Source organism: Sinocyclocheilus grahami, unplaced genomic scaffold (assembly GCF_001515645.1).
Source record: "Sinocyclocheilus grahami isolate Dianchi unplaced genomic scaffold, SAMN03320097.WGS_v1.1 scaffold87.1, whole genome shotgun sequence".
Lineage (NCBI taxonomy): Eukaryota > Metazoa > Chordata > Actinopteri > Cypriniformes > Cyprinidae > Sinocyclocheilus > Sinocyclocheilus grahami.
In genome coordinates, this window is record NW_015505266.1 from 9,616 (window position 1) to 18,560 (window position 8,945).

General features: G+C 36.1%; 1 pseudogene; it reads right to left on the bottom strand.

The window, feature by feature from the left end:
- Nucleotides 1-1,809: 1,809 nt before the first annotated feature.
- LOC107586971 (zinc finger protein 208-like) overlaps nucleotides 1,810-8,945 on the bottom strand; it is a 38,859-nt pseudogene continuing 31,723 nt past the window's right edge.

Here is an 8,945-nt window from a genome sequence, read left to right on the forward strand (position 1 = left end):
CATTCTTTGTGTTCTTTTTTGAAGAATTTTCGGAGCCTGATGAAATCGGTATAAATACGTGTTTAATACTGCAAAATACACTCGATGGTACAGTCACTGCCCTTGCCCTCCAGAATAAAAGAGAACATCTCAATCGAGTGATGGGATTTGTGGAAACTGTGGTTCCTAATTATTGTGATCCAACATTTGCCTCGCATTTCAGGATGAAAAGACAAACATTTCAGGTGAAGGATAATCCACTTCTTACCTCCGAGACGGTGTTATGATCTATATGACCTTATTATTTTTATTGTGAGTATTCGGCTTATCATTATTGCTGATCACTGTTGTTGTGCTATGATATTGTAATATTTACCATTATATAATCAGAGCAGTATAGAAAAGTTTATGAAAGTGTCACTCCATAATACAATAGCAAAATATATAAATATATAATACCATAATGAAAAAACATTAAAATAAAAATGTCAGGATAAAAACAGGAACATACAAATTCAGAAATGTGTAAACATTTGTATGCAAAAAAATATAAAACACTCCAATTGAGTTCTTCAACTTCATTTAACTTTATTTAAAGATTGAACTAAATTTAATGAGTTTTTGTTCAATGTTTTTTTGGTTATTTTACATGAAACATCAGTTAAGACATTTAAGATAATGGTGTAGTTTGTCTCAGTCTGTTGACACCATTGAAATGAGCTTCAGGTGGCAGTTTACAGGTGATCTGAAGACATCAGAATAATGAATGAGGCGAAAACAGTAACATACCTTCAGGGAAATACATGTGCATCTAAAAAAAAAATTAGAATATCATGGAAAAGCAAACTTTCTTATATTCTAGATTCATTGCACACAAAATGAAATATTTTAAGAGTTGTTTTTTTGTTTGTTTAAAAATTCTAATGGTTACGACTCTCAGCTTAGAAAAGTAAAAAATTCAGTATCTCAAAAAATTTGAATATTCCATTTTGAGCTTGATTAGTTTGATTAATTTTGAGTATAAATACTGGGTACCTCCTGGGCTAGTTTAGAACATGCAACCAGAATTATGGGGAAGACTACTGACTGACTGGACAGTTGTCCAGAAGAAGACCATCGACACCCTCCAGAAGGAGAGTATGCCACAGAAGGTCATCGCTGAAAGGGCTGGCTGTTCACAGAGTGCTGTATCGAAATATATTCGTTGAAAGTTGACTGGAAGGATAAAGTGTGGTAGGAAAAGGTGCACAAGCAACAGGGATGCCCGCATCCTTGGGAAGATTGTCAGGAAAGGCTGATTCAAGAACTTGGGAGAGCTTCACAAGGAGTGGACTGAAGCCAGAGTCAGCGCATCAAGAGAAGAAAGTTTGCTTCTTTGAATTAAATTACAAAAACATTTTTAGATGCACCTGTATATAATATATATAATTTTTTTTGTTTGTTTTTAAAGGTAGGTATCTCTCTTTATTGAATTACAAGATAGCCAAAGCATCTTGATAGAGAAAAAGAAAAAAATAGGCTGCAGTTGCTACATGATTGTTTATGACATCCACATTTAGTAAATATGTCATAAGCGGTGGAGTAACTAGATCTTCTAAGCACAACAGTGAAGACAATTAAAAATAAATACCAGATACATGTCCCACTAAAAAGTGTTACTCTTTTTCAGCTTCCCAAAATAAACATACAAGCACAGGAACATGTACTTGTATATTAAATAATAATAATAATAATAATTCCTTCATAATGCAACATAACTATTGTATATAATACAAAAAATATATAAAAAACCACAATGATTACTAAATTAATAAAAGCAAAATGACTGGGTCACATTTGGTGAAGATGCAGCATTGCACTTGCAAGAGCTGGATCTTTACATAAATTCAGATTTTATTTCAGACATTTGTTTTTTTTATGACTCAGCAGAGAACTACAATGAGTGAAACTTTTCCCACATGGATGGCAGTGATACGGCTTCTCTCCCGTGTGGATTCTCTCGTGTGCTTTCAAGCTTCCTGGATGATTGAAGCTCTTGTCACAGTGTGAACACTTGTAAGGTTTTAATCCAGTGTGGATCCTCTGGTGCTGTTTCAATTCATCAGCTGTAATAAAGGTCTTCCCACAATAAAAGCACAAATGATTCTTCACACCGCTGTGTCTTTTCTGGTGTTGTGTTAAAAGACCCAGCTGACTAAAACTCTTTCCACACAAAGAACACAGGTGAGGCTTCACCTCTGAATGAACTTTCAGGTGGTTCTTCAGGGATTTTGCCCAAGAAAAGTTTTTACCACACTGATCACAGTTATATGGTCTTTCTCCAGAATGAGAGAGCACATGTAATTTAAAAGACCTAGAACGTGTAAAACTCTTCCCGCACTGATCACATGTGTGCAGCTTTTCTCCAGTGTGAATTTTCATGTGATCATTAAGGTTTCTTTTATGTCTGAAACTCATCCCACACTGATCACATGCGTGAGGCTTCTCTCCAGTGTGAATATTCATGTGTTCATTAAGGTTTCCTTTACGTGTGAAACTCTTCCCACACTGAAGGCAGGTTAAAGATTTTTTGGATCTTTTTAGGGAAAAAATGTTCTCAGTCTGTGAGTGACTCAAAGATTTGACATGTTTCTCATCTGCTTCACTCAGGTCTTCAGTCTCCTCCTTCTCTTTGATCAAGTCTAAAATGACAGTGAATAGCTTTCATTTTCAGTAAATCATAAATAACCAAAGAGAGAAATATGAAGGGAAAGGACATAAAAGTGAACCCTGATGTAATAAAAAAACAACAACATACAAACAACTGTATACAAACATTTGTATAGTATTATTGAGTGCATTTATCAATTCTGTTACCATGAAAAAATAACAATTAAATATCTTTCTTATAATAATAATAAAAAATAAAAAAAACTAACTAACTAACAAAAACCAACCAAGTTCACCAGTAACTACAAATGAGAATTTGGTTCATTTACACTAAATTTGCAGGCCTGTTACCCATTCTAGCAAAGTTTATTTATTTGATACATTGTTTTATTTTGATATTTTATGTTCATTTCTAGAAATTAATAAAATGACAGTTGTGTGATTGTAAAATATTTACAAGTCCTGAGGTGTAAGATGTTTAAAAGTTTAATAACATGGTTGCAAAAAATTTGTGAACCACATATAAAATAAATATAAATAAAACCTTCTGATATCAACCAATCATCAAAGAGATGTACATTATGTGCTATTAGTTTGAACGTCTCCCGCTGCGCTGATAATGTACCAAGTACTTATGATGAGTAGCGATATTGAATATTTGATCGCCAACAGATTTACCAAGCTGTCATTCAAACAGTACATAATATATACAAATTAAAAAAAGGGAAAACATGCCTAACTGGACACAGGCTACAGCAGTCGGGGCTTAATTAAATGGCACAACAGGAAGCTCTCTTTTAACACAGACTTTTAAGAAGGGATGGATGTTTGCTTCAAGTGATAGGCCAGGTAAGTGAAATTATATTATATTATCTTGTTGAATGCGTGTCTTTTCTTTACGTTTTATGACTAAAAGCAACCAAAAAGCAATTTTAAAGTGGTTAAGCAAATAATAATAATAATAATCGGCAGGGATCCCAGACCAATACAATTAGTGTGCCGCCTCCTATTTTAAAACCCACGAGCCGCCACTGGTTTGTAGTAAGCCCATTATTTGAGTCTTAGATGCTGAAAGACTATAAAACTGCTTTGACATTTTTCTAACAATCTGAGATTATCAATAATATATTAAAACAAATAATAATTATATAACTACCATGCAACATAATAGGTCCATAGTTCAACTTTATAGTGACTACATTCATAGTAATACAATTAGTTACACGTTGTTAAGGCAATTAAAAGAGCATGACAAAGTGATATTTTAATGTTTCCAATGTCAAACTTAATTCACATTTATCTATAGTAGGTGATAGGCTAAATATAACGTAGCAGTCTTCAAGTGTATATTTAAGCACTATAAACTGCTTGTCTTATTTCAAAACACCCTCATTATTGTGCTCAATATTATAACACATCTAATAACACCTATAAATACAAAAATACACATTTCAATAAATACAGCACAATATAAAACACGCATACACTTCAATCACATAGCAGCAGACAACAGTTTTTCAACTCTGGCACAAACCATCATTGCCGTCTGCACAAAATATTTTATCGCTCGTGATTACAAAATGTCACGCATTTAAAAAGAGTTACAGCCAACATAACCAATAAAACGGGTATTTACCTTAGATTAAGAAATCACAGCCACCTGGCATTTTCTATTCAGCAGACACGCCGCCATCACTCCAAAGCTAATGCCATGCCATCCATAAAGGACGTGAGGCTGGAAACTACCGTACTTACCCTACCAAACAGAACTACCGTAAGTACTATAATGGTTGCAGCCATTGTTATTATTATTATTATTGGCAAAGAATTTCAGACGAATCCAATCGGAGTTATATTAAAAATTATCCTGGTACTTACCGTACTTCCAAACTCTATTATGGCAATGGGCTGATGTTTCTTGTCAACAGTCCAAAACAAGTCCAATAAAGCACATCCATCCATAATAAGACGTGCGAAAAGTGATTATTACCTTATAAATATGGATATTTTTCTTACAAAAATCTTTGGTTTGTAACGATTGACGGTTTATCACGGTTAGAACGTGCACGGTTATCATACCATGAACATTTGCACATCTATGTTTTTTTTTTTAAATGAATGGAAAAAAAAATCTCACCAGTGCACATGCAATTTATTTCTGCTCGGCAGCTTCACTCTGCATTACTTGGCTGCTTACACGCACGTGCAGAGGAGAACATGACAGGGACAGAGATTATATCTAATCTCCATCCCCACCCAAAAAAAGTTAAAAAATCTTCAGTTTAGATATTTAAAAAAAAAACGACCGCGGGGTTGTACTTGAGGACGGATTCAATTTGCAAAGAATGTGGACGCAAAGTAGCTGCAAAAGCAGGCAGTACATCCAACATCTTCGCTATATTCACCATCCCTCCGTGCAGATAAAGGTGTGTCGCATTTAAAAAATATATATAAATAAAGGCACATATGATTTCCGTGATGCAGAGGGAATCCCGGTGTAGTCATGAACATGGAATTTACAGTATAACGAGGATGTCGCGTAAAATGCGCAATCTGATGGATGGATAAATCAAAAATAGATATAATATGCGTCTGTGAATATTAAATCGCGAAGAGATTGCTATATAAATAATTGCTCGTTTCTGCATGTCTCTGAGTGGCGATGTTTGCTGTTTGTCTACTACACACTGAAGTACATGACACTGGTGTTTTCAGCGTCTACATAAACATGAACATCAGCAGAGCTGCTCTGAGAGAAAACTTAAATATTTCCTAGTTTTATTTGAGAAAAAACTTTTTCAAATACACTCTGAAACTCAAAGGTCCGCTATAACCCGTCAAAAAAAAGTTCGATTTAAATCGAAATCGAAAGTAAAACGCACACGCACATTCAAAAGCGATTCTAATAGCCCACATTTTGAGAGTGACTCCCTGATGCGAGCAAATTAGGCTACATAACGTATATAGGCTGTTATTCGTATGTATAATAGTAATTATTAATTAATGCTCTTCTGGCTGGACTCCCATCAATCACAATCAAACCTCTACAAATGATTCAGAATGCAGCGGTACGACTGGTCTTCAAGGAGCCCAAAAGAGCCCATGTTGCACCTCTCTTTATCTCTTTGCACTGGCTACCGGTTGCGGCTCGAATCAAGTTCAAGACATTGATGCTTGCATATAGAACAGCCACAGACTCAGCACCCGCCTACTTCCACTCACTACTACGAATCTACATCCCCTTCAGAAGTCTGAGATCCGCTAGTGAGCGACGCCTCGTGGTACCATCACAGAGAGGCTCAAAATCACTTTCCAGAACATTCTCGTTCACCACTCCTGGCTGGTGGAACGATCTTCCCACCCCTATCCGGAATGCTGAATCCCTGACAATTTTCAAGCGACAGCTGAAAACTCATCTCTTTCGAAGCTACTTGACTTCTTCATAAAAAATTTTAAAAAAATCTCTCTATTTATTCCTTCTCTTTCTAGCTTATTTGAACAATGTCTAAGAACTTGGTATTACAACCACTTCCTGTGTCTGTTTGCCTCTTTAAGAAGAATCGCTTTATGTATCCCCCAATTGTAAGTCGCTTTGGATAAAAGCGTCTGCTAAATGACTAAATGTAAATGTAAATGTAATAGGTTGTGCAGCTGTCTATAGAATATTGAGAGAGTAGCCTATTTGATTATGGCTGCACTTATTGTTTGCACTTAATACAGCTAAGAACGAACTGTGTTGTTTATTTTTGGTTATTTATACTGTTTTTATTTCTATGTTCAATTTGTGAAAAGGAGTTCAGTTAGGAGGTCAGCAGTTGTAGAAGCTCATAATTCATGTACAGTTTTAAGGTCTGAAGAGACTCAAATGAAATCATAGTGTTGTACATGTACATGTTGTTGTATTTTACTGCATATGATAATTCATACTCAGAAAGTAGAACTGAAATGACATTTATTACCAGATGATTAGTTAAAACAATTCAAAATGCACCTGCAGACTATTTTTACAGTCATGTAGCCTATTTGGTCATTGAGAATTTTTTTAAATGTGTAAAAATCTCGCCTCGAAAACACAATTTTCTTATGGGGGGCATACCCCTGGAACCCCCTAGAGCAACCAATGTGCACCCACAAAATCCTGTGGGGACACTGGGAATGTAAAGGAAACACTGTCAGATTGGCTGTCTCAATGTGAGTGTGCATGCCAGTTCAACTTACTATTTGCGTGGACTATGTAATGGCACTAAATGAATTTCTCCAGTAAAGCATAATGATTAAGGGGGGCCTCACACAAAGAGCAGCCTAGGGGCCTCTGACCAAATGAATCTCTTGTCACAGTGTTAAATCTCTGGTGCTGTTTCAGTTCATCACTTGTAATAAAGGTATTCCCACAATCAAAGCACATTAAGATCCTTCACATTGCTGTGTCTTTGCTGGTGTTTTCTTAAATAACTCAGCTGACTAAAACTCTTTCCACACAAAGAGCACACATGAGGCTTCTCCTTTAAATGAACTTTCAAGTGGTGCTTCAGGGAATTTGCCAGAGAAAAGTTTTTACCACACTGATCACACTTATATTGTCTTTCTCCAGAATGAGAATTCAGATGTGATTTAAAAGAACTTAAATGTGCAAAACTCTTCCCACACTGATCACAGGTGTGTGGCTTTTCCCCAGTGTGGATTTTCATGTGATCATTAAGGTGTCCTTTATGTCTGAAACGCTTTCCACATTGATCACATGTGTGTGGTTTCTCTCCAGTGTGAATTTTCATGTGTTCATTAAGGTTTCTTTTATGTCTGAAACTCTTTCCACATTGATCACATGTGTGTGGTTTCTCTCCAGTGTGAATTTTCATGTGTTCATTAAGGTTTCTTTTATGTCTGAAACTCTTTCCACATTGATCACATGTGTGTGGTTTCTCTCCAGTGTGAATTTGCATGTGTTCATTAATGTTTCTTTTATGTCTGAATTTCTTTCCACATTGATCACATGTGTGTGGTTTCTCTCCAGCGTGAATATTCATGTGTTCACTAAGGTTTCTTTTATGTCTGAAACTTTTCCCACACTGAAGGCAGGTGAAAGATTTTTTGGATCTTCTTTTCAGGGAAAAAAATTTCTCAGTCTGTGAGTGACTCAAAGATTTGACATGATGAGGTTTCTCCTCTGCTTCACTCAGGTCTTCAGTCTCCTCCTTCTCTTTGATGAAGTCTAAAATGAATGTAAAAAGCTTTAATTTTCAGTAAATCATAAATAATCAAAGAGAGTAAACCCTGATGTAATAACAAGAGGTAGACAATTGCATACAAACATTTGTGTAGTATTGAGTGCATTCATCAACTCTGTTACCAAAGTTAGCATGAAAATAACTTCATTAAATATATAATATTTATTATAAAATATTATAAACTTTATATTTTTTATATAGGTAACTATAAATGAGAGTTACACTAATAAATTACACTAAATTAACAGGCCTGTTACCCAAAGTTTATTTATTTGATACATTTTGTTTAATTTTGATATTTTATGTTAATTTCTAGGAATTCATAAAATCACAGTTGTGGGATTGTAAAATATTTACAATCTTCCTTTCATTGCAAAAACAAATTTTTTCCTTCTTCCTTTCATTGCAAAAACACTTGAACAGGCTGTGTTCAACCAAGTCTCTGCCTTTCTCACACAGAACAACCACCTCGACAGCAACCAGTCTGGTTTCAGAAGTGGACATTCAACCGAGACTGCCTTGCTCTCAGTTGCCTTGCCTAAGACCACCAAGAGCGGATTCTAAATCTTCTATACTTATGTTGCTGGATCTGTCCGCTGCTTTTGACACGGTTAACCACCAGATCCTCCTGTTTTGGCAAAGGGCATCTCAGGAACCGCACTCCACTGCCTTTCTCACACAGAACAACCACCTCGACAGCAACCAGTCTGGTTTCAGAAGTGGACATTCAACCGAGACTGCCTTGCTCTCAGTTGCCTTGCCTAAGACCACCAAGAGCGGATTCTAAATCTTCTATACTTATGTTGCTGGATCTGTCCGCTGCTTTTGACACGGTTAACCACCAGATCCTCCTGTTTTGGCAAAGGGCATCTCAGGAACCGCACTCCATGGTTTGAGTCTTACCTCTCAGATAAGTCCTTCAAGGTATCTTGGAGAGGTGAGGTGTCCAAGTCGCTACATCTAACTACTGGGGTGCCTCAGGGCTCAGTTCTTGGACCACTTCTCTTTTCTGTCTACATGGCATCATTAGGTTCTGTCATTCAGAAACATGGCTTTTCATATCACTGCTATGCTGATGACAATCAACTCTAT